Source organism: Narcine bancroftii, chromosome 1 (genome assembly GCF_036971445.1).
Source record: "Narcine bancroftii isolate sNarBan1 chromosome 1, sNarBan1.hap1, whole genome shotgun sequence".
NCBI classification, from domain to species: domain Eukaryota; kingdom Metazoa; phylum Chordata; class Chondrichthyes; order Torpediniformes; family Narcinidae; genus Narcine; species Narcine bancroftii.
Window position 1 is genome coordinate 32274830 of NC_091469.1, and position 25111 is coordinate 32299940.

General features: G+C 41.7%; 1 long non-coding RNA gene across 3 annotated transcripts in view; it reads left to right on the forward strand.

Moving 5' to 3' along the window:
- Positions 1-25111, forward strand: part of LOC138765098 (uncharacterized) — a 98465-nt gene that overhangs the window by 30221 nt on the left and 43133 nt on the right. The window contains exon 3 of one of the 3 annotated variants that reach the window (XR_011358478.1): positions 1782-1876. The exons of 1 other annotated variant lie outside the window; for it this stretch is intronic. This is a non-coding gene — a long non-coding RNA (uncharacterized lncRNA). The remainder of the gene's footprint in view (positions 1-1781; positions 1877-25111) is intronic. One more of the 3 variants, XR_011358485.1, reaches the window with a different exon arrangement.

Sequence of the window (25111 nt, forward strand, 5' to 3'; positions counted from 1 at the left end):
AAAGAAAGAGGTTATCATCTGGAGATCCTTGATGGGGAAAGTTTCTTCGGTAAGACACTGAAGTTACAATAAATCAGTTGTGGATGTCCAGGAACAACAAATGTCTCTGAAAACTGACAAGAACTTTCCTGAGCAGTAACCATTTACCTTTCAAGCACCAAAGCCTGGTGAACTTTATAAATGTAAAATTCTGTGTACAGTGCAAGAATTGCCTGCAACCAGTGAACTTGGAGGAATGAGAAGTGAGATTGGACTGTGAATCAAATAACTTTTCTGAACTTGCATACAAATTACATACATGTGCACTTAGAATTAGAAAGGTGTTAAGTTAGGTTAGTTGAATTAATAGTAATAAGTTGAAGTTTGATCCTGTTTTCATGTTTAAAGATAATTAAAAGCAACTTTTGTTTGTAACAATTTGTCTTGGTGAATATCTATTGCTGCTGGGCTTTGGGGTCCTCTGGACTCCTAACAGTGGGCTGATAATTTTCAGTCAACACAGTAATTGTGTAGCTATGGATAATGAGGAAGTTTGTCAAAGAATACAGTAGGAGATAGACGAGTTGGATAAATAGATAGAGAAATGTTAGATAGAATTTAATCCAGACAAAACTAAAGGGTTGCATTGTGGGAGGTCAAATGTAAGAGGAAAGTATACTGTTAAATGGCAGTACTCTTGGGAATATTGATATACCGATCTTGGGGTACAAGTACATAGGTCCGTGAGAATGGTCCATAAGCTGAAAGGATGGTAAAGAAGGCACACAGCTTGCTTGTCTTCATTATTCAGGATTATTCAGGAGAATGGTTGGTGCCCAGAACACAATGCCAGAAGAGATAATGGAAGATGGTATGATAGGATGCATTTGGAATGGGCCAGGAACATACAGGGAATAAAAAAGATCAGGTTAATTTGGCATTGTGGTAGGAGCAGGCAGAATGGACTGAAGGGCTTGTTGTATGTTTTGTGAATAAATCGTCACATTGGCCCAAATTTCTCTGGTGTTACCACTGCACATATTCTTCACAATCATTGTTAAATAATGAATCACCCCCACTTCTGTTGATAAGCTTGTACACTCAGCATATCTGCAGCCCCCAGATCCACACAGGAACACCATTACATCTGGGAAAAGGAAAATCCATCACTTTTCTGCTAATTTCTTTTGCAATCCCAACAGTATGCATTTATCTTTTTAATCTTATTCTTGCAGCTCTCCCTCTCCTTGAATCAATACAAATGTGATTACCTTAATAACCACCAAAATGCTACTTATGAATTCAGTATTCTTCGAAAAATAACACAAATTTGCAAAAATAAGTTGAATGCAGAATTATAAAGCAGAAACTGTCTGAGTCGTGAAAATGTTGTATGGAAAATTAATTTCTTGTCACATCATCCCACTTCCAAATGCTAAATCCAATTTCTTTGTGAGACAGGTCACAATATATCAGATGGTATAAATCCCATCTTTGGAGATAAATGGACGTACATTAGCTGAGTGCCCATATTTAATATGATGGTTTCTAAAACAGTGGAACAGCAGATATAAAACATAAACACATCTTCATTTCAATTTAAATATGATAAATTGCAGCTGCTCGAAGAATACATTTGCCAAGCTATCTCATGGTTATCTCTTCCAGAAGCAAGCATACTCTTGTACAATTGCACTGTTGCCTAAAACAATAAGGGAGGGATGAACTAATTACAGACTGATCAGTTCAAGTTTGGTGGTGGGAAAATTATTGGAGGACTATATGAGCCTTAAATCTAGAAGGTTACAGATTGGTCAAGGACAGTTGGCATGCTAAGAAACATCACGTCTGCGTAACTTCATTCAAATTTTTGAGAAAGAGGCAAGAAGGTTTGGAGGTAGGCCCTGTATTTGATGTGGTTTGCATAAATTTCAGAAAAGCTTTCGGCAAGATCCAATTTTGCACGTGAATCAAGTGAGTAAAATCTTCGAGATGGCTCTAAAACTGGGCCAGAGGTTGGGAAAAACTGGATAATCTTCAATGTTTCAGTGACAGGAAACCCATTACCTATGGAGTTCCAGCAGCTTCAGGAAACCCATTACCTATGGAGTTCCAGCAGCTTCCATAATTTATCTCTTTCCTTTGTGTTTTTTTTAAATAAAAATTCTGAACTTGTGTGCATATGTGTGTGGGAGTGGAATGGGAGGTGGGGTGTGAGGATATCCAGGAGATGACCATATTTAGACAGTACTCAGATGGGGTGGATGTCCTTTTTCTGTGCTGTACATTTTCAAAGATTCTGTAAGTTATATTGAGGGTCAATGCACTTCTACCTGATTGTTTTATTATGATTTCCTCACTGAGGTGAATATTAGTTGAAAAAACGTTGAAACCTGAGTATATTGATATGTCTGATGGAATAACAATTGCACTTTCGATCAATACATTTGTTTTCTTTATGATGCCACTGATTAAAATTGTCTGATCAATATTATAGTATATCCACATTTTTAACATTTGTCAAAGATCTAAACCAATGGTTCTCGATCTTTTTCACTCACTACCACTTTAGGAAATTCCTATGCCATCAGTGCTCTGTGATTAGTGAGGGATTCCTTAAGTTGGTATGTGGATGGAAAGGGAAGGTTGAGAATCACTGCTCTAGACCCGATTGTTACTACAATATTTTGCTTGAGAAAAATTGTCATTGGCCCATTTCCTTTGGAGTTATGAAACGGTGCACATAACAAGTCAATTAGGTTCGATTTAAAACAGTGGATTTCAAACTTTTTCTTTCCACCCACATACCACCATAAACAATCCCTTACTAATCACAGAACACCTATGGCATAGGGAATACTAAAAGTGGTATGTGAGTGGAAAGAAAAAAGTTGAGAACCTTTGATCTAATTATTCATTTCCTATTGATGTGCTCACCTGCAATGATCATGGAAAAGAGCTATTTTACAGAATAGTGTCATTTCTGGATTGCACAAAAAGGAATTATTTATGGGCCTTGGACATTTCTAGTAAGTCCAGTAAATATTATCCATCCCTCATTCTATTTGAATCCACCTACTTGAACTCACAGAGCACAAAAACTGCTCCTCAAGTCCAACAAGAAATTTGCAGCATTAAATATCCATTAATACCATTTTAATCATATTCATATACCAATCAAATCAAACCAGATTCTACCACATTGCCCAAATACTAGTGATGATTAATATTAGCCAATTAATTTACCAATCTCTATATTTTTGGGATGTGGGAGGAAATCGAAGCACAAATGAACTTGCTTAGTCACTGGGAGAATGTGTAAACCTCACTCAGACAACAACGAAGATTTGGATTAAATCCGGTCAACTGGACCCGTGAGGCAGAATGCAACCAGTAAGTGTCCCATTAGCTCCTTCTGATGAAGGTACCTCCACTGTACATTTGGGAAGGAGTACTAGGATTTGCACTCAGCAATGATAGTATATTTTCTGCAGGCTATTACATTAAGTTCAAAGGAAACCTGTAGGTGTTCCTTCATGCTAGTCTTCATAATGATTAGCACATTTGGAGGAACAGTTTGAATAACTTTGAAGAGTAACATTTTATAGATTGCATTTTGTAGGTGGGACATACTGCAGCCACATTTGTGGAGGGAGTTGATGTTTAGGCTTGTAAAACCATTGCCAACTAAGTTCTAATCCACACATACTGTTTATTTCCTCCATGCCTTTGTCTTTCCAACACTATACTCTCTTTAACCAACTGCAATGCTGCACTTTTGTTATTGCACTATCTGCTGTACTTAAATATGGTTTGACTTGCCTGGATATCACTCACAACAAAGCTTTTCACTGTATTGCTGTATATGTGGCAATAAACAATTCAAAATGGTTCAGATCTCAGCAAGGGGATTTAAAGATCTGTACATTTTTAAAAACCTCTATATAAAAAAAAAAATCAATGGTCCCACCGCTTACAATTAGCAGTAACCTGTTCCCTGCTATTTGGTGGGACAGGATATTGAGAATTTGGCAGGACAGCCTCAGGCTATTTAAACCTATCTGCTGAAAGTTTGAGCTCTTCATGAAGATCTCCTGGCCCATCACATGGATTGATTTTTTTCTATTCCCTTCTGGAGAATTTTTAAAGGTGTTGATAATAAGCAGGGTCCCAAAGGACCTTTAACTCTGACAGCTTCTTAATTATTTTGAGGATTCAGAAATAGGAGCCAAGATCATGAAATTTAGATGTGTTGACCTTGGCTTCATGAGTGAATTGGATAGGAGGTTGTGCGGTCACAGGAGCACAGAAAGCAGTGGGTCCATGGACACTCAGTGTTTCTGAAGGAACTCTCTTTTGCTTCTCTTTCTTGGCCTGATCGTTATACCTCTTGGTATACTTTTACGTGACAAAGAAAGATTTTTGTGCATAACAATAAATTGACTCTTGATTTCTTGATCTTCTTCCATTTATTCAGCTTCTCCTGAAGCATAACTCTTTCAATTTCCTTGTCTTTACCCTGCATCACTTCAGCTGAAGACTTCCTATAGCTTTTCTTATTGATTTCACCCATGACCACCTCATTTCAATCACCCTCAGCTTTGGATTTTCCCCATGAGTCCACCCAATTAAGCTTCACAATTTTAAGGACTTCAACTACCAAACATCTTTTTGCTCCAACAAAATAATGTTCAAGTCTGTCCAATCGGAATTATTGTAACCTTACAGTCCAGACACTATCCTTATAAATCTTTAAATGGTTGGACTTGAATTCTCAGGACACTTCAGGCACATTGTTTGGTTACTGGACGATCCAAAGCTATAAGCAGATCATTTTAGAAGGCACAAACGATTGGGCTTTGCTGCATTGGATAATGAGTCACACATAAACCAGATCCGGAAAGGAAAAGTTTCCTCCTTTGCAACTCATTGAGTGGAATGAGTTTCTATAATTATCTAGCTATTTCGGGTCATCCTTACTGAGATGAGTGTTCACATAATTTTTATTTGAATGTAAATTTCCTGTTTTAAAATTACATTCTCCAGATGATTAATCCAATTCTCTCATTCAGTGGGAAAACAGAGTTCCAATTCTCATTGTCCATTTGCTTTAGCAATCTGCTAACATGACAGGAAATAGCACTGCTCTCTGTCCAGGGTTAAGTGTGAGCAGCAAGAGTGGATTCAGAACATAAGTTAACCAGGTGCCAGGCACTAATAGATAGTGTTTGTTTTTTGCAGTCAGCAAAAACTATAACCTTGACACCTGTTGGTTTTATAAGACTCCATTTTAATGAGTTGTGAACTCTTGGGTCAGTGCTAATCTTCTGCACAGTACGCATGGAATCCTGAACAAGGAGTTAGTCAAACTTGTAATTGGGTTGGAAAATATTTCCCTTTCTCTTCCCTGTCGATGATTAGTCAGAGAGGCACATTGAGGAAGTAAAACATCAATACCCAGTAAGGACATTTTAATTCATGGGTAGTTGTTCACTTGATCTAGGATTTGCTCTTTTTAGACATGGTAGAAAAAAAAGCAAATTGTGGATTGCACTTTGTGACCCCCTTTTAATTGGTAATTAGAAAATGTATATTTCACATGACAATGTCATTATATGTACAAATGATGCCACGAAAATGACACCTGGATGAGGCTGAATCATTCCTGAAAGTGCCTTTTCCAATTTCTCAATGGTTAAAACTTGCCAAATGCATGTAATGTTGAAGTTCATTTTCAACAAACTGCTACCAGATGAAACCACATTTCCGCAGACCAAGGTACACACAATTGACAGCACATAATTACATAAAAATATAATTTAAAATAAACATATAAATATTTGGAATTATTTACTCAGTTACAGGATACTTTTCATCAATCTTGCAGCCTGTGGGAAGAAGCTATTGCCCGGCCTAGCAATCCTGCTTTTCATATTTGTCCATCTCCTTTTGATGGTAGTGTTGGGAACTACCAGTTGCCCCAATAATAAAAGAGGCGAAGACTGAGAGGAACGATAGGCTTTATTACACACAAGACTTGCTGGCCTGGGTTTAAGCTCTGGAAGTGCAGGGAAGGAAGAGGTGACTCTACCTTTATGACTTGGGTCGCAGGGGAGGAATCTAGGAGAGGATGTCATCAGAAGGGCAGGCCAGGCCGTGCCTGTACTGCCCAGTACATGCAATAAACTACATCATAACATTAACCTCCTTTTTGAATAGAAACCACAGGGAACGATAACAAGGAAGGGGAGAGAGAGAAGAAAAAAAAAATGGGAACAGGCAAACTCTCTCTGACTAGATGTTCAGTCACACAGGCGACTTCTTCCTTCTGCCGGACCGACAAGTGTCCATGCGCTGCTCATCGGAGGTGGGGTGGGGGGGGGGAAAGGCTGTCACGGGAGAGGCTGGGGTAGGAACAGTTTGGGTCGGGGTGATGGGGGACTCCAGGGTGCTCGGGTGTCTCCTCGGGCGGGGGTGTCTCCTCGGGCGGGGGTGTCTCCTCGGGGGCGGGGGTGTCTCCTCGGGGGGGGGGGTGTCTCCTCGGGGGGGGTGTCTCCTCGGGGGGGGGGTGTCTCCTCGGGGGGGTGACTCCTCGGGGGGGGAGTGTCTCCTCGGGGGGGAGTGTCTCCTCGGGGGGGTGAGTGTCTCCTCGGGGGGGTGAGTGTCTCCTCGGGGGGGTGAGTGTCTCCTCGGGGGGGTGTGTCTCCTCGGGGGGGGGTGTCTCCTCGGGGGGGGGTGTCTCCTCGGGGGGGGGGTGTCTCCTCGGGGGGAGGGTGTCTCCTCGGGGGGGGTGTCTCCTTGGGGGGGGGGTGTCTCCTCGGGGGGGGGGGTGTCTCCTCGGGGGGGGGGGTGTCTCCTCGGGGGGAGGTGTCTCCTCGGGGGGGGTGTCTCCTCGGGGGGGGGTGTCTCCTCGGGGGGGGTGTCTCCTCGGGGGGGGGTGTCTCCTCGGGGGGGGGGGTCTCCTCAGGGGGGGGTGTCTCCTCGGGGGGGGTGTCTCCTCGGGGGTGGGGTGTCTCCTCGGTGGGGGGGGGTGTCTCCTCGGGGGGGGGGGTGTCTCCTCGGGGGGAGGAGCCAGACAGCTCAGGCTCCAGGATTGTGCTCCTGTGTTGTGTGATCAAATCCATAGGCTGGTCAGCAGCAGGCAGGGTCATTTCGGGGTCTCCGGCCCTCACCAGGTCTCTGATCGGTACAGTATCCTTGTGGCCATCAGGGTACCTCATGAACATTTATTGGGGGTTGGCGTGAATGAGGTACACTGCTTCCACCAGTGGATCCATCTTATGGCCCCTGACGTACTTCGGTAGCAGGACCGTCCCTGGGATTGCCATCCATCCAACTGTTTGCCGATCTCCTAGGGAAAGCAAAGAGGCTTTCATGTGGGGTGGTGGTAGTAGTGGTGCACAGCAGCGATCAGATGGCATGGAGCGCCTCGGGAAAAATGTCCTGCCAGCTATTCACTGCCATGTTTCTGGACCTGAGGACCAGGTGCACTGCCTTCCAGATGGTGGCGTCCTCCCTTTCCACCCGGCTATTACCCCTGGGGTTGTAGCTGGTTGTCCTGCTGGTGACTATGCCTCTGGCTAGGAAGTACTGTTGCAATTCCTCACTCATGAACGAGGACCCCCAGTCACTGTAAATGTAGTCGGGGTACCTGAACAGAGTGAAGATGCTGTGCAGCACCTTGGTAACCATCGTCAAAGTCATATCCAAGCAGGGAATCACAAAGGGGAAACTGGATAACTTGTCCATCACCGTCAGGAAGTAGGTGTTCCTATTTGAAGTGGGAAGGGGTCCCTTGAAATCGACACTGAGTCATTCGAAGGGATGTGTGGCCTTAATGAGGTGTGCCTTTTCTGGCCAGTAGAACTGCGGCTTGCATTCCATGCAGATCTGGCAGCGTCTGGTCGTGGACCAGACGTCCTCTACAGAGTATGGAAGGTTGAGAGTCTTGATGAAGTGGTACAGCCTCGTGACTCTGGGGTGGCACAGATTGTCATGTAGGGCCTGGAGACGGTTGAGATCCACACTGGTGCACATCCTCCGGGATAAGACACCTGGGGGATCATTGAGTTTACCTGGCCGATATAAGATGTTGTAATTGTAGGTGGATAACTTGATCCTCCACCTAAGAATCTTCTCATTTTTGATTTTACACTGCTGTTTTATATTGAACATGAAGGCCACTGCCCTCTGGTCAGAGAGCAGGGTAAACCTTTTACCGGCCAGGTAGTGTTGCCAGTGGCACACTGCCTCAACGATCGCTTGTGCCTCCTTCTTGATGAGAAATGCTGTACTTCAGGACCATGCAGGGTGCGGGAAAAAAATGCTACCGGCCTGCCTGGTTAAGTATGGTGGCCAGTGCGAAATTGGAGGCATCACATTCCACCTGGAACAGGATGGATTCATCCACGACATGCATCGTGGCCTTTGCGCAGCCTGGGCTTCCGCCAATAATGGGAATGTTGTGGATTTAATCAGGGGGTGGGCTTTATTGGCGTAATTGGGCACACATTGTCTTCTTTCTTTGGCTTGGCTTCGCGGACGAAGATTTATGGAGGGGGTAAAAAGTCCACGTCAGCTGCAGGCTCGTTTGTGGCTGACCAGTCCGATGCGGGACAGGCAGACACGATTGCAGCGGTTGCAAGGGAAAATTGGTTGGTTGGGGTTGGGTGTTGGGTTTTTCCTCCTTTGCCTTTTGTCAGTGAGGTGGGCTCTGCGGTCTTCTTCAAAGGAGGCTGCTGCCCGCCAAACTGTGAGGCGCCAAGATGCACGGTTTGAGGCATTATCAGCCCACTGGCGGTGGTCAATGTGGCAGGCACCAAGAGATTTCTTTAGGCAGTCCTTGTACCTTTTCTTTGGTGCACCTCTGTCACGGTGGCCAGTGGAGAGCTCGCCATATAATACGATCTTGGGAAGGCGATGGTCCTCCATTCTGGAGACGTGACCCATCCAGCGCAGCTGGATCTTCAGCAGCGTGGACTCGATGCTGTCGACCTCTGCCATCTCGAGTACCTCGACGTTAGGGGTGTGAGCGCTCCAATGGATGTTGAGGATGGAGCGGAGACAACGCTGGTGGAAGCGTTCTAGGAGCCGTAGGTGGTGCCGGTAGAGGACCCATGATTCGGAGCCGAACAGGAGTGTGGGTATGACAACGGCTCTGTATACGCTTATCTTTGTGAGGTTTTTCAGTTGGTTGTTTTTCCAGACTCTTTTGTGTAGTCTTCCAAAGGCGCTATTTGCCTTGGCGAGTCTGTTGTCTATCTCATTGTCGATCCTTGCATCTGATGAAATGGTGCAGCCGAGATAGGTAAACTGGTTGACCGTTTTGAGTTTTGTGTGCCCGATGGAGATGTGGGGGGGCTGGTAGTCATGGTGGGGAGCTGGCTGATGGAGGACCTCAGTTTTCTTCAGGCTGACTTCCAGGCCAAACATTTTGGCAGTTTCCGCAAAGCAGGACGTCAAGCGCTGAAGAGCTTGACACACATTGTACATAATAGGAAAACAGCCCCACGCACATCTTCAGCGCCTTTAGGGAATTTGGGACTGAGAGCTCCATTAGTGGTCGCATGCCATGACACTATGTGGTACGATATATCTGAGAAGGGCCAGGCAATCTGTATTGAATACACACTTGTCCTTATTGTACATCAAGTTGAGAGACTTGGCCATATGCAAGAACTTTGCAAAGTTAGTGTCGTGGTCCTGCTGGTTGTGGCCACAAATGGTGACATTGTCAAAATATGGGAACGTTGCCATCAGCTTGTGCTCCTCCACCATCCGATCCATGACCCTCTGAAAAGCAGAGACACCGTTAGTAACTCTGAAAGGCACCCGCAGGAAGTTAAATAGTTTGCCGTCGGCCTCGAATCCCATGTAGATTTGGTTGCTTGGGTGAAGGGGGAGTTAATGGTAAGTCGACTTGAGGACAATGGTCGAAAAGACACAAAATTGCATGAACTTGTTGACCAAGTCAGCTATCTGAGAGAGCGGGTAAGCGTCCAACTGGGTGAAGCGGTTGATGGTTTGACTATAGTCAATCACCATCTGAGGCTTGCCTGCCCCTCTGACCACAAGGACCTGCACCCTCCAGGGGCTGGAACTAGGGGCTATGATCCCCTCCGCCAAGAGTCGCTAAACCTTGGCCTGGATGAACTCCATATCTTCAGTGTTATAGCGCCTACTCTTGGTAACGATCGGTTTACAGTCCAGGCTGAGGTTTGCAGATAGTGACAGAGGGGCCACCTGCAGGATGGTGAGGCTGCAGGATGATGCTGGAGACTGGGTGCTTGGTTGGGGAGTGGAGTCCGTAAGCTGGGGGTTGTGAACGGTAAGCTGCGGTTGGAGGCCCCCCAAACACCATCGTCACACTCCTGAACTGACTCTGGAAGTTGAGGCACAGGAGAATCAGCGCATAAAGCTAGGGCATGATCAACAATATGAAAACATTGTAACATTTTCCCCCCACACCACAGTCAGAGACTCTAAACAGTACCCCCGGATACAAGTCTGTTGGTCCTTCGGTGCCATCGATACCAATCTGTTCATCGGCCAGACGGGAAGGAAGAGTCGGCGGACCACCTCTGGATGGATAAAACTTTCAGTGTTGCCACTGTCATAGAGGCAGTTCGTCTTGCGCCCATTCACCTCGATCTACATCATGGACTTCATGATCAGGTGAAGGCTGGCTTGATTCAGGACAGGTATCCTCCTCCTCGCTGGTGTGGAAGCCTGACACCCAAGATGGCGGCCTCCATGTTGACCACTCTGCAATCATCGAGGAAGGTGGAAGTGGTGTCGCTGAGGGCGGAAATGACATAATCGATGAAGTAACCGCGGTGTAGAGGATGGTGGCGGTAGCGAGTAAAATAGCATCCTCCTTACCGCACACATAGTCGGTACTGGAAGTTCTTTGGTAGCACACGCTGTGATGTTCCTGGACAGGGTTCTAGACCTACAAACTTTCTGGTAATGGCCCTTCTTCCCACAGCCCAAGTAAGTAGCTCCTCTCGCAGGGCAGAGGTGTCGCAAGTGTCTAGCCTGCCCGCAGAAGTCGCATCTCGATGATGCTGGTTTTAATGCATGATGCTGACTCCCAAGATGGTGACCCTCACAGCAGTACATACATGGTAGGGCTGCTTCTGCCCGTGATCGACTCTGCTTGGTGGAGGTTCTGATCAGTTGGATCGCCCTTTTTAGTGGGAGTTGATCCTCCTCGAGGAGATGTTGTCGGATATAATCTGACCTCAACCCCAACACAGAGGCATCCTGGACCAGGTCTTCCACAAACTGGGCCCCCGATATCAAGGCCATGGGTTTCCCCAAACAGTCTTTTTCCAATGTGACCAGGGATCGAATAAACTCTTCAGCTTACTCACCAGGCTGCTGTCTTCTGGACACCAGCAGGTAATGGAAGTAGACATTGTTAACCTTGGGTTTGTATAGCGCCTATAGTTCAGCCATCGCCTCAGTGTAGATTGCACTGCTTCTGATGGTCTGGTCAGCCCTCTGGCCGATTCTTGCCTATAGGACCTTCAGCCTCTTCTCGTCCGAATCGGCCATTCCAACGGCGACCTCGAAGTTATTGAAGCAGTTCACCCACTGTTCAAAGAGTTCTGATGCACCTGGGACTTGGGGATCTACCTCTAGCCACTCGGGGTGCAGCAACTTCTCCATTACTGGAGACGTTTATAAAAAAAATTATGTATAATAAATTGTTGGGCACTACCAGTTGCTCCAATAATCAGAGACAAAAACTGAGGGGATCGATAGGCTTTATTACACACTAAACTTGCTGGCCTGGGTCCAAGCTAGGGAAGTGCAGGGAAGGAAGAGGTGACTCAACCTTTATGGCCTGAGTCACAGGAGAGGATGACATCAGGAGGGCCCATGCCTATATTGGCCAGTACATACAATAAACCATATCAATACAGGTAGTAGGTCAAAGATACTGTGTGCTGGATAGAAACTGTCCTCAACAAGTCTTGAGCCCCATTTAAGCAACAATCCTGATTAGTGTCATCAAAAAAGGAAAGGGAGACACCAGTGATCTTCTCAGCCGTTTTGATGATCCTCTCTATTGACTTTCTATCCAGTGCTTTTGGAGCTACCATACCAAAGCTCACCTTAAATGCTAAAATATTGCCTTAATAGCTCAAATTTCAGTGCAGACTTTTTGTGATACTTGGTGGTAACCAAAATACAGTACAAGTCCTGTGCTGCGTTTTGGCAAATCACAAGAAAAAAGTGTGAGAATTCAACCAATGATTCATGGAAGCAAAATAGCTCCTACTCTACATCCCACTCATCAATTCAAGTGAGTATCATCACAGAGAAGTGATGCAGAAAGCAACAACTTGTCAAAGTAAGCCAGTGAAAAGTATTCTCGATGTTAGCGAAAGAGATTTAGGCATGTGTTTTTTAATTTTCATTGAATGCCTCTACAATTGCCTGTTGATTGTAAAATCTGGTGTCTTATTTCAAAAAGACTTTAACTTGCTATTGAAGTTAAAACCATAGAACATTACAGCACAGAAAACAGACCATTTGGCGCTTCTAGTCTGTGCCAACCATCATTGCGCTAATCCCACTGACCTGCTACAATTCCATAACCCTCCAGTCCTCTTGCATCCATGCACCCATCCAATTTATTCTTAAAACACTAGATCATGCTCTCATTCACCACATCACAGGGCAGCTCATTCCATGCTCCCACCACTCTCTGAGTGAAAAACTTTCCCCTAATGTTCTCCCTATGTACCTTTCATCTATCAGCTTAAAACTATGACCTTTTGTATTGATCTCCTCCAATATAAGTGGGGGGGGGGAAAAAACCTACTCACATCCACTCTGTCTATACCTCTCATAATCTTATAAACCTCCCCTCATTCTTCTTTGCTCCAAGGAATAAAGTCTGTTCAATCTTTTCCTGTAAATCAACTCCTAAAGACATCTTAGTAAATCTTTTCTGCACTCTTTCAATCTTATTGAGATCTATCGTGCAGTTAAGTGACCAGAACTGCATACAATATTCCAAATTTGGCCTCGCCAATGTCTTAAACAACTTCAACATAACATCCCAACTCCTACACTCAATACATCAATTTTATAAAGGCAAGTTGCAATTCATTTATTATTTTGTTCATTTTCAAGTAAGTTTATCTGTATTGTTTGACTATCAACAGACTATTCATTTAACACCATCCACTAAATTTGTTTCATACTTCAAATTTAGAGATAAGATCAAATTAAGGTAGAATGCAACGTTACTTCAGACAGGGATGTTTTTAGTCCCAAGAACTTTGCAGAAGCTTCTTATGAATTTGAAATCAAGTGTAATTATTTTAAAGTGATGAAGTGCTGGAGATGTCTGAGATTGGAGGATGGAAATGATCTTGAGTAAGAAGGGCTGAAAAGACAGAAAACATGGTGTGAAGTGATAGGTGTCATTTATTCTATTCTTTTGTTCCATGCAGCATGCAGTCTTTCTGCCAGTCTTACACAGAATATTACAGCACACTAAATGCCTTTTAGCCCATGTTGTTGTGCCAACCTATGAACCTTTACTCCACAACAATCTAATCCTTCCCTGTCTCACACCCATAATCCTCTATTTTTCTTACATCCACCTGCCCATCTGCACATTCTAAAAATGTCTATTTTAGAATATAGTATAATAGTTAGTCTTCTTTCTTCCTCCCATACTTCAAATCATCTATTGGATAAAAAACATCCTAACCTAAGCAGGATTTGATGTCTTATTGATTAGTGCATTGGAGTAAAAATGTGTACCCTCCTCCACTGAAGAGATTTCCAGTTTCTTATATTTTTCACAAATGTGATTTCCTTCCCCCATTACTAACCACTACACTGCATCATCTACTCCAAAACTCCAGAAATTCATTCAATTAGGTAACAGTTGATCTCCATTCACCATCCTGTCAACCTTAGATCCAGAGATATTCATATTTCTGATTTATTATCAGAGAACATATATGACATTACATATAACCCTGAGATTCTTTTTCCCACAGGCATGGCAGAATTCCCATTTATTAGTAGTGCAAAAAAATCCACAATGTGCACATGCAAACAAATGAAGAAATGTAAACAAACTGTACAATGGAGAGAGGGAAAAAAATATTAAATTGCAAAAATAAGAGTCCTTAAATGAATTTATGGTTAAGGAGACTGATGGTGGAGGAACAGCAGCTGTTCCTGAACCTGGTGGTGGAAGTCTTGTGGCATCTATACCTCTTTCCTGATGGTAGAAGTGAGGACAGAGCATGGGTGCTTAGAATGCAGTCCTGTGGTCCTCTAGTACTGATGGAGATTGTGGAGACCTCGCTGATTGTGTTCTGGAGGTGAGGATATCAAGGATCAAGTCGAGTGTTGAGTCCGAGGTCTTGGAGTTTGCTGATCAGTTTTGAAGAGATGATGGTATTAAATGCCAAACTGTAATCTATAAAATGCATCCTGATGTATGCATGTTGATGTATGCATCTTTGCTGTCCAGGTGTTGTAGGGCTTTGTGTAGAGCCAGTGAGATGGCATCTGTCATAGACCTGTTTCTACGATGGGCAAATTGGAACTGATCCATATCGCTGCTCAGACAGGAGCTGATATGCTTCAACACCAGACTTTCAAAATAATTTTACTATTAATGTGAGTGCCAGTGTCAGTGCCAAGGGAGTATTCACAGACATTACCCCCTCAAATTAGGTATTGTAACCCCACATCACCCATGTTCAAGTGGCCAGTTTTAGGCCAGACAGTCCTGCTTTTGGGCCCTCCAGCGGGCACCACCTCAATCCAGATGTTGATTTGTCCTCTGGATCATGGGACACCACATTTAACATGGTAAGTGCGCCACTCCCCCCCCATCCTGAACAAGGTTTTGAGCATTAGATTGTGCCCCCCTGCCCCATGGTTACCCTAATGCCCCCCAAGATGACTTTTGGCACCGACCCTGGTGAGTGCCACTGGTCGATAGTCATTTAGGCAGGATATTTGAAGCAGAAAAAATTAGAAGCAAAATAGCCTGAAATATAGCATGGTGGTAGCTAAAGAAGGATTCAATGCAGTGAACGATTGACTAAATTGCCACAATAGTGGGAATTGTGTTGATAAAATGACTGTATACTCCTATACTATGTTGCTCTCCAATGCATCAAAGTTCTTTGCAAAGCAAGTGTTCATTTCTCTAAGCCAGTCCATGGCCACCAATGTTGGTGGACCAGTATGATCCACTTTATATTTCATCTGACGAGCACTCTTCCACGCTCTTCCTCAATGTGTTTAGTCATTCTCTGATTTTTGTCTGAATATGTGTTCTTATCATGACTGCACAATCTCCTGATCATCCAGCTAATTATCCTTCCTTCCAACAATCCCATTGGTGGTCAAAATGCTGTGCCAATCCAATTCTCCATTGTTTTCATTGTGCAAGACTTGCACTTTGGGTTTTCCCTTTGCAAATGCCCTTCCTGTGGGAAAATCATACTGTTGCAATAGTTCTGGCAGAGAATCTTGACTCTCAACTTGCATGATGAGGAAATGTAAGCCTTTTTTTCCTGACTGAAAGCATATTGTTGCCATCAATTGATGTACATGTAGTGGAGGGTGTGCACAACACTGTTCCAGCATTTCACACTTCTCTCATCCTTAAACTGTGCTAGCACCGGCATTTGTGTCTGTGGTTGACTTCAATTTGCTGTTGTCTTTGGATCTCACACAGCATATATTTTGTTTGCTTACTCCATTGATATTCTGATTTTTGCTTGCAATATCAAATTTACTTTCTGTGTATCTAATAAGTAGATCAAATTCAGCAAACAACTGAGCCACCCACAAACTTGTCAGTCTCAGAAAGTTTTGCAGATGCAGTCCCAATCTCTTTAAAGAGATGATGTACTTGCTAACAACCTTATCTGCATTTCAATGTGCAATGTGAGTTTCTTGTTATATAAATAAGTAAAACATACAAATGCATTGAAATTCATGCTTACTGCAGTCAAATGCAAATTAAAATAATAGGTACAAATACAAGCAGAAAAAGACATAATAAATATAAAAAATGAATAAATAAATAATCATAATTGCAGTGAGTTCGAGAAAACAAAAGTGACATTTGGGTTGTGCAGACCAATCGTTTGATTGTCCTGGGTTAGTTTGTGTTTAGGGTTAGAGTAGTAAGGGGACATTCAAGGGTCGGAAGTGTTGGACTTCAGGTTTCTGTACTCCCTTTCTGAAGGGAGCAGTGAAGATTGTGACCAGAGTCATAGGGATGCTTTATGATGTTGGCTGTCCTCTTGAGGCATTTCATTCTGACGACCACATTATCACAAAAATCTGATTGCAGTGGAGAGATTTAAAAGTTGCTGCCGAGATTGGAAAATTGTAGCCTTAAAGAAAGTTCAAATTTCTGACTCTTTGAAACCAAGGAAGTTGAGGGAAGACTAAAATGACCTGTTGGGGGGGGGGTGTCTATTTCACTCAGCCAAGGGTTCAAAAACAAAGCAAAATAAATTTGAAACAATTGCCAGAACAACTGGAGAGGAGACAAGAAATCATTACTTTCACCCAGACACTGATGGAGATCTGGAACTCAATATCTGAAAGTATGGTTGGAACACAAACACCACATTTCTAGAATACCTAGGTCTGCACTTGAAGAGCTGAGATTGCAGGGCTATGGGCCAATGGGTTGAGTAAAGCTATTTTTGACTGGTACAGACACTGTAGGTTGAACAGCCTTCTCCTGCACTGTAACTTCATTTTTTTGATTACTACAGGTACAAGATCCTTTATCCGGACATCTAAAATCTGGAAAGTTCCAAAATATGGCAAGTGGGAACTGGTGGTTGGGGGAGGTGGCTGAAGGACCGCAGTTGGGGGAGATGGCCAGGTGACTTGGTGGGGGTGGATATGGCAGCACTATTCGAAATGACTCCTTGCTGCATGACTCTATGCATCTGTATCCTTGACTCCACCCAAACACACAGGTATACACTCAGAAACAAACACACACATAAAGTAGCTCCATTGATTTCCTTCTCTAACTACATGTAGCACCAAAAATGTAATGAATCTCTGAGAGAAATGGAAGACTGCTCAAACACATAAAATTGTTTATTTTTCTCTCTCCAAATACACTGCATACCAGTTTTCAGTCCAACCCTCTAAAGTCAGCTTGATCACCACTGATGTACATATCACTTTCTCTACTCATTCTGATCTTTAGCTATCCTTGTGCAATCAACTAAAGATTAACCACTTTTGAAGACAAGTCATTATTCTATTCCTCATTTTACTCATTGTGTTTTTATGCTGTGCAATGAATATAATTATAACAGCAAGCCCAATAAGATGATTATAGACATCTGGCCATTGCTGTTTATTTATGGTAAGTGTATAAAGATGGAAAGAATTGAACCAATAGCTACCCTATTTTGTTTTAGACAAGTGCAGAAGTTTCTTTCTAAAATCTTGCATTATCCATCTGAGAAACCTTGGAACATCAACAAAACTGCAGATGCTGGAAACTGAAATCAAAACTGAAAATGTTGGAAGAATTCAGCCAGTCAAATAAGATCCCTGCAGTGAACTGGGATTCACTGGTAGTGTGTGCTAATGGCTGGCTCTGCCTCCATTTTCCACCTAAACCCAGAACCCTTCCGAAGACCATTGTGAAACCCTACCCTTAATTATAAGCTAATAAAAGTGTTCGTTCCCCTCCAGCTGTGAGAACTTTTATTCACGCTACAGTCCCCTGACCCAAAACATTCATTTCTCATACCTCCTGACTGGTTGAGATTTACATTTCTGTTTTGAGAAACTTTGCAAACATTGACTGGTAATTAAAAGTGTTGTGCTTTGTTCCTGCTTGCATTGGGGTCAGTGAAATTAATTGTTTTTAATTTCTTTCCTACTGTCCTAACTTTACATAAAACATAAACAATATGTCCTAAAATATTTTAAGTTCCTACCGTATAAAATTCTATTCACAAATAGTCCTGCAAATAAATCACTAGATAAATGCAGGGCTCAATTGTTATACGTAAGATCGATCCTATATAATATTTTCTTTTCCTCTGTCAACTATACCTTACCTAAAATCAATAAGAAGGGGGACGTGGCAAGATGGCATAAGGATCAGACGTGCCTTCCAGTCCTCTCCTGACTCTATCTTATTGTTTTATCTAGAAATGCCTGTTAAAATTCTTTAAAAGTTTAGATAATTTCAGTGCTGTTAACTTAACTTATGATGGTAAAATTGGTGAAAAAGAGCAAAAAAAAACGACAACAGATCATCAAAAAACTACATTTTCCAAAAGTTCAAGTTTTGGAGCCTACCTGCAGGAAAGACATCGGGACTCAGCGTGAAATAGATCCCCAGAGAGAGGTACAGTGTTCGGATGTAGAGCTCTATGTTACATCGGTAGAGCCCCCTAAAGAGGGCGCCAAACAGCCTTTAGAACAAAGAGTTACTCAAAGGCATTTGTCAACTGTAGAGGTGGCGCTGCAAACTGCACCTCTTGAGATAGAAGAACCTATACAACTTGATGCACTGGGAGAACTTAATACATTATGGACTGGGGAAAACCCCAGCCAACGTCCTCCAGTCACTGCTGGAGAGGCTGTGTTTGGGGTTTCCACACGCAGTCATACTACAAGGAAGGCAACCAGAATGAAGGAAGGAACAGAAGATCCTTTGATTATGCAGAAGAAGCAGGAATCTGTTGAGCCAAAATTTCTTCCAATTGAAAAGATTTTTGTGAATTTTGAATCTAAATTATCTTATACAATGCAGGGATTATCCAAGATTATGACTGAACTTGGTACTAGTGAAAATACATTCTCAACAGATGGCTGAGTTTGGAGCTTTTAAGCTTGAAGTGAGAGATAAATTTAATTTGTGTGAAGAAGATATAGACGAAATACGGGATCAAGTTTTTTATGTGACTAAAATGGTCGAAGACTTATAAACTCAAAATAAAAATTTGGTGAAAAAGATTGATTATTTGGAAAACCAATCCAGACAGAACAATATAAAGATTATTGGTTTGCTGGAAGGTATGGAGGGACCAGACCCAAGAAAATTTTTTACTGAATGGATTCCGCAGGTGCTGGGTCAAGAACATTTCCCGGAAGGTATAATACTGGAATGTGCTCACAGACCCTTGCGTAGAAGACCTATTTCAGGTCAAAGTCCAAGACCTGTTTTGGTTCGTTGCTTGAATTATAACGACAGAGAAATAATTTTACGAGTGGCTATTAGAAATGCACAACAGAGAAAATCACCCTTGGTGATTCAAAAAATCGAGTTTTCTTCTATGCGGATTTGAGTCAAGAGGTTATGTTCCAATGACGGGAATTCAACCCTGCTAAAGAGTTGTTGTGGAAGAAAGGTTACAAGGCAACCTTTAGATATCCAGCTGTTTTGAAGGTTTTTCAAGATGGTTACCAACCAAAGTTCTTTGATTCTCCAAAGGAAGCTATAGCATTTGCTCAAGAGCTGCCAATTACTCAGTTTCAACAGAGACATAGTCCGCCGTGATCTCTAAGGAGACAAGAGATGGAAGAAAAGAGCCGTGCTCCAAGAAGGAATGGTTGTAATGGTGACTCGGCAGTTGGAGCTGATTAAAAGAGTTGTCCTTTTTTTTTCTAATGTTTTTTTTTAAAAAAGGGATATTAGATAATGATGATGTTAGTTTAAGATGAAGTGAGAGTTGGGGGAGAGAACTGGATAGGCACTATTTCCTGAAAGTCATCTGCTGCGTGTGAGTTATCTCACACCCATTTTTTTTGGGAGTTACCGCATTGCGCGGTTTAGACGGGAGGGGGTATTTTTAACCTCCTACCCATTTTTTTCCTTTTTTTTTGTATTATTAGATTAATGAGTGAAGGGGTTTTTTTTGTTTAAATATTAAAAAAAGCATAAGAAAATATTTGATTGTTTAAAAAAACTAAAAATTAATGTGGTTTTTTTTGTAAAGTTTATTCAGTAGATAAGGAATATCTGAAATTTAAATGTGAATGGGATGGATACATTTTTTTAAATTTTTTCTTTAACTTTAAGGTGAAAGGAGTGGTAATTCTGGTGTATATTATTTTGCTATTTTAGTTATAGAACAAAGAGAATAATGGTGAAAGTTATAAATTGAATTGTACAATTCTTAATGATGCTTGAATTTTGTTTGTGGTTTATGCTCCATTTGTTGAAGATATAGATTTCATTGTAGATGTGTTTTTATTATTTGGATATCTGAATTTTAACGTAATGATTGGGGATATTTAAATGTGGTATTGGAGCTTTTATTGGATAACTATTCAAGAGTAAAAAGGAAAAATGGTGGAAGAGTACTAAAATTGAATTGTAGAATGCTTAATGAGGTTTGAATTTTGTTTTAAGATGGTGGTTTATGTGACTAATATGATGATAGATGTGAAGTTAGTTGATATTTGGTGAAGATTTATCTCTATAGAGAAAGTTTTTTTTCATCTTTTTCATGCTACAATTTTTTTTTAAGAATTGATTATTGTTTAAGAATTTTTGATAGATAATGTTACTAACTTTACTAATTTTTTATATTAAGTTTGAGTTAAATATATGTTTCATCTTAACTCCGTTTGTTAAATATATGCATTTAAGTTTGATTTAAATATGTTTTTTTTAATGTAATCCTATATGTTATTCATGTTATAAAATCTTAAATAAAGTTTAAAAAAAAGCCTAATCTCACATCTATCCAACTGTGACATGAGAAAAAAGTATTTAATAGTAAAATAAAGTATTTTCTAAATGTTTAAAAAAAAATCAATAAGAAGTAAATAATCAAGCTGACTCATAATTCTTCAGTGTTTAATCAGATTAGCAGATTCACCAAATCATCACATAATTGATTTAGTTGTGCTGGTTTGTTATTTAAGGCCCAACATTTCTTCAGAATGAAAGCAGAAACTGCTAAAACTTCACAGCAGATCACACACCTTCCTTGGCTAGAAATAGAGTTAACATTGCAGGCCAGTAATCCGCCATCAATACTGGGGAAAAAAAGAGATGAAACTATTAAATAGGGGAGACAACAAATAAGCTGAAAGCAGGAGAGTTCAAATAACAAATAAAATTATGATAATGCTGGGAAAAAGAGGATGTTGGTGGGCATAATTACACCTAGGATGGACCTGGAAGAGGCATCAAAGTGAAAAGGCAAACTATATCAGAAATGGCTCAACTCCAAAGAAAGGATTGAGTAAAAATAATTTATTTTCTGAAGTGGGGCCATAAGAGCTCAAAAGGACAAGAGATAGAATTGACCTCAAAAGATTATCCATAATTTCATTTATAAAACAAGGCATAGGAGTAGAATCAGGTCAATTAGCCCATTGAGTCTGCCCCTCCATTCTACTATCATTTCAACCCAATTTTCTAGTCTTTTCCCTGTAACGTTTGATTCCCTTCCTAATCAGGAAGGTATTTGCATTTGTCTTAGATATCCCCAATGACTTAGCCTCCATATCTATCCATGACAATAAATTTCACAGATTCACCATCTTCTTGGTTAAGAAATTCCGCCATCTGTGTTCTAAAGGGGCATGTTTGCATTCTGAGACTCTGGCCTCTGGTCCCAGACTCCCCTATCATAGGAAACAACCTTTCCACATCCACTCTATCTAGGCTTTCTGTGTTCAATAGGTTTCAATGAGACGTCATCTTTCTAAACTCCAGCAAGTACAGTCCTAATGCTATCAAATGATCACCTTTACATTCCAACGATCATTCTAGTGAGCCTTCTCTGGACCCTTTCCAATGCAACGCACAGTTCTTAGGAAAAAGGAGCCCAAAATTCCTCAACACTTCTAATATGATCTGACCAATGCCTTTAATTTAGCATTGAACTTTGATGATCGTGTCCATAGAAAGTGGGATGAAGCAGCCTATTTTTCAACCCCAGCTGAATACTGCTTAATCATTTTAGTTGAAATTACCAGGCCTCGTCTCAAAAGCAGAAACTTCTGCCAGACTTGTTCATTTGAGACAGACACTTGGTAACCGTGTAAGAATGCTGTATTTTCTTTTGGGGAATCCCTGTGGACAAACCTATTAGCTACTGTATTATTTGAGAGAACTGCAAAAGACACAACCATCACAGCGTTTTTTTTTTATTGTGCTCCAAATTGACTCATTCATCTGTGGAGTAAAGAAATTTATGTTTGAGAAACTTGGAGTTAGGGATTGTGAGTATTGAGATCTCATCAATACTCTGAAAATTTGCAGCAAGATTACCCTACTTTTATATGCTCTCCCATTTGTAGTGAAAGCCAACATAATCCTCATTATTTGCAATACCAAAGTATGTCCACTTTTTAACAATCGAGTACAAGGACATTTAGACCTTCTAACATTTCCATTTTGCTTCCTTTGCCAATCTTCCTGCCAATGTGATTTACAGCACATATCCTGACATGACATGCCATTTAGCAATATTTCACATGCTACTTTTAGCCATTGAAATCCCTAAGCAGACTCAATGTGTCCTCCTTACAACTTACTTTCTCATCTATCTTCATACTGACAGCAAAATGATGAGTCCCTTCAGCTAAACCATTAATAGTGGTTGCAAATAGTCACACACTGTTCCTTGGGGCATGGGACTCATTAGAGATGGTCAACTTGAAAATCACCCATTTAATCCAGCTCTCTTTCATAATTGGTCACACCTCGATCCATGCTAATCTATTGTTCTTATATTTTACATTCTTCTTACATGTACATTAAATGTTTACATTCTCATTGATGAATACCTTTTGGAAATTTAAGTATACACATCCACTCCTTCCTATTTATCTTCAGGGTTCATTAAATTCTCCAATAAATGTGGTGAACACAATCTCTCTTTACATAAAAATGAATTATTCAGTTTAATGTTGTAATGATTTTTATAAATGCTCTGAATTAGTTACTTTATAATAGATCCCAGGATTTTCCAAATGACAAACTGGCCTCTGGTTTCTTCCTTTCTGTCTCTGTCCGTTCTTGTACATGCCATTGCCTTTGTTCTTTTTCAATCTACTGTCATCTTCACAAAACTATTAGATTTCAACCTTAATCCCATTAGTTAGCCAACTATCTTTCCTTTAGTGAGAATGGTTGCTTTGAAGATCAATGAGAGAGATTTTTATGGAAAAGTATACAATTATGAAAGGGATAGATAAAATAGAGGTCGTCAAGTTGTTTCCACTGAGACCAAAACTAGAGGACATTGACTCAAGATTTCAGGGAGCAGATTTAGGATGGAGATGAGGAGGAACCGTATCTCCCAGAGAAGTTAATCTGTGGAATTCTTTGCCCCAAAAAAGAAGTAGAGGCTGCCTCATTAATTTTTTTTTAAATTTAAATTTGGACATACAGCATGGTAACAGGTAATTTCGACCCACGAGCTTGTACCACCTAATTACACCCGATTGGCCAACATCCCTTTCATAATTGAATGGTGGGAGGAAGCTGGAGTCCCCAGGAAAGCCCACTCATACACTGGGAGAACGTACAAACTCCTTGCAGACAGTGCAGAATTTGAACCCAAGTCCCGATCGCTGGCGCTGTAAAGGCATTGCACTAACCGCTATGCCAAACATGCCACCTCAAATATGTTCAAAATTGAGTCAGATAGATTTATGTAAAGTAGGAAGATTAAGGCCTATGCAGAAAAGACAGATTGATGGAGCTGAGTCCACAGTAGGATTATCCGTAATCTCATTGAATCACAGAGCAAGCTCGAAAAGCCAAATGATCATTTCCAGTTTCTTGTGTTGTTTCTCCACTCCCTGTCCCTGTTGCCTTTTGCCATCTGAAATTCCCCCATTACCACCTTTTACTGTGAAGGCAGACTTAAAAATATTTACGTCTTGATTCTTTATTCTTTGCGAGACAGTGTACTCTATTAACAGGAAAGCAATGAAATAATTTGAATGTTCCACGAATACCATTTGTTAGTTGAAGGTTTTCTTTTGCAAAACTGGGCTAATATTTACCAGGCTGTCTACTTATCTTTGAGGAATTCATTTGCAATTGCTGTCAAAGATTTGATGTGGTCATAAGATTAGCTTCACTGATTAACTCACTCTTAGTTCCTTAAAAGTGTAATAATTATGCAAATTACAGGCATCGTAAAACATTTGTCTAAATCACACTTTATCTGTGACCAAATTGCCATTAAAGCAGAATGCACTAATTACTAATGATAATCTATTTTTAAAATCTTTTTGCAACAATGCACAATTGTAACAAAGATTCCAATATAATGGCTAATTTGTGAAATAATCTGAAAGGGTAGTTATTTGCATCTGGGAAGTCACAGCTGCTGGTGTAATGAGCAGTGTCCATTAAATAGCGCGCAACTGAAGAAAGTAATCTGAGGCAATTGACAATTTATTGAGAAAAAAGCCCAAAGCAATCAAATGAATGGCAGCACAGTTAGCATAGTGGTTAACACCAGGGGTGCAGTGCTAATTTTTTAGGTTCCGGTGTTCACCAAATTCAGCGTCAAGGAGGTGCTGGAGCTGCTCCAGGAGGTTCCCGGAGCGGCCCAATGAGGTGCTGAAGCTATCCCCTGAGGTGCCAGAGGTGTGTTCCAGTGAGCTCCGACAGCGCTGCGCCCCTGGTTAGCACAATTCTATTACAGTGCCAGCAACCTGGGTTTGAATCCAGTGCTGTCTGTAAAGAGTTTGTACGTTCTCCCCTTGTCCGTGTGGATTTCCTTTGGGTGCTCTGGTTTGTTCCCATATTCCAAAGACGTATAGGGTCTAATTGGTCACATGGGTGAATGTGGGCAGCACGACTTGCAGGCTGTAAAGGCCTGTTAATGTGCTGTCATTTTAAATATATAATGTGGTACACCACTGGCCTACTGCAGGGGGCAACCTCTGTACCTGCAGGAGTGTAAGGGGACAGAACAACACCTGACCGGCTGCCAATCAGTCAGCCTGAATGGATCAAGCCCAACCCGATAGGGTGTCAATCACCCTCCGGGATTTAAGCCTGTGCCGGCCTACCAAGGCCTCACACTGAGTTGCTGCAGCCACAGCCAGCCTGGCTCTGTGGAGGTTTTTGTGAATTAAAGCCTGTTGTTCAGTC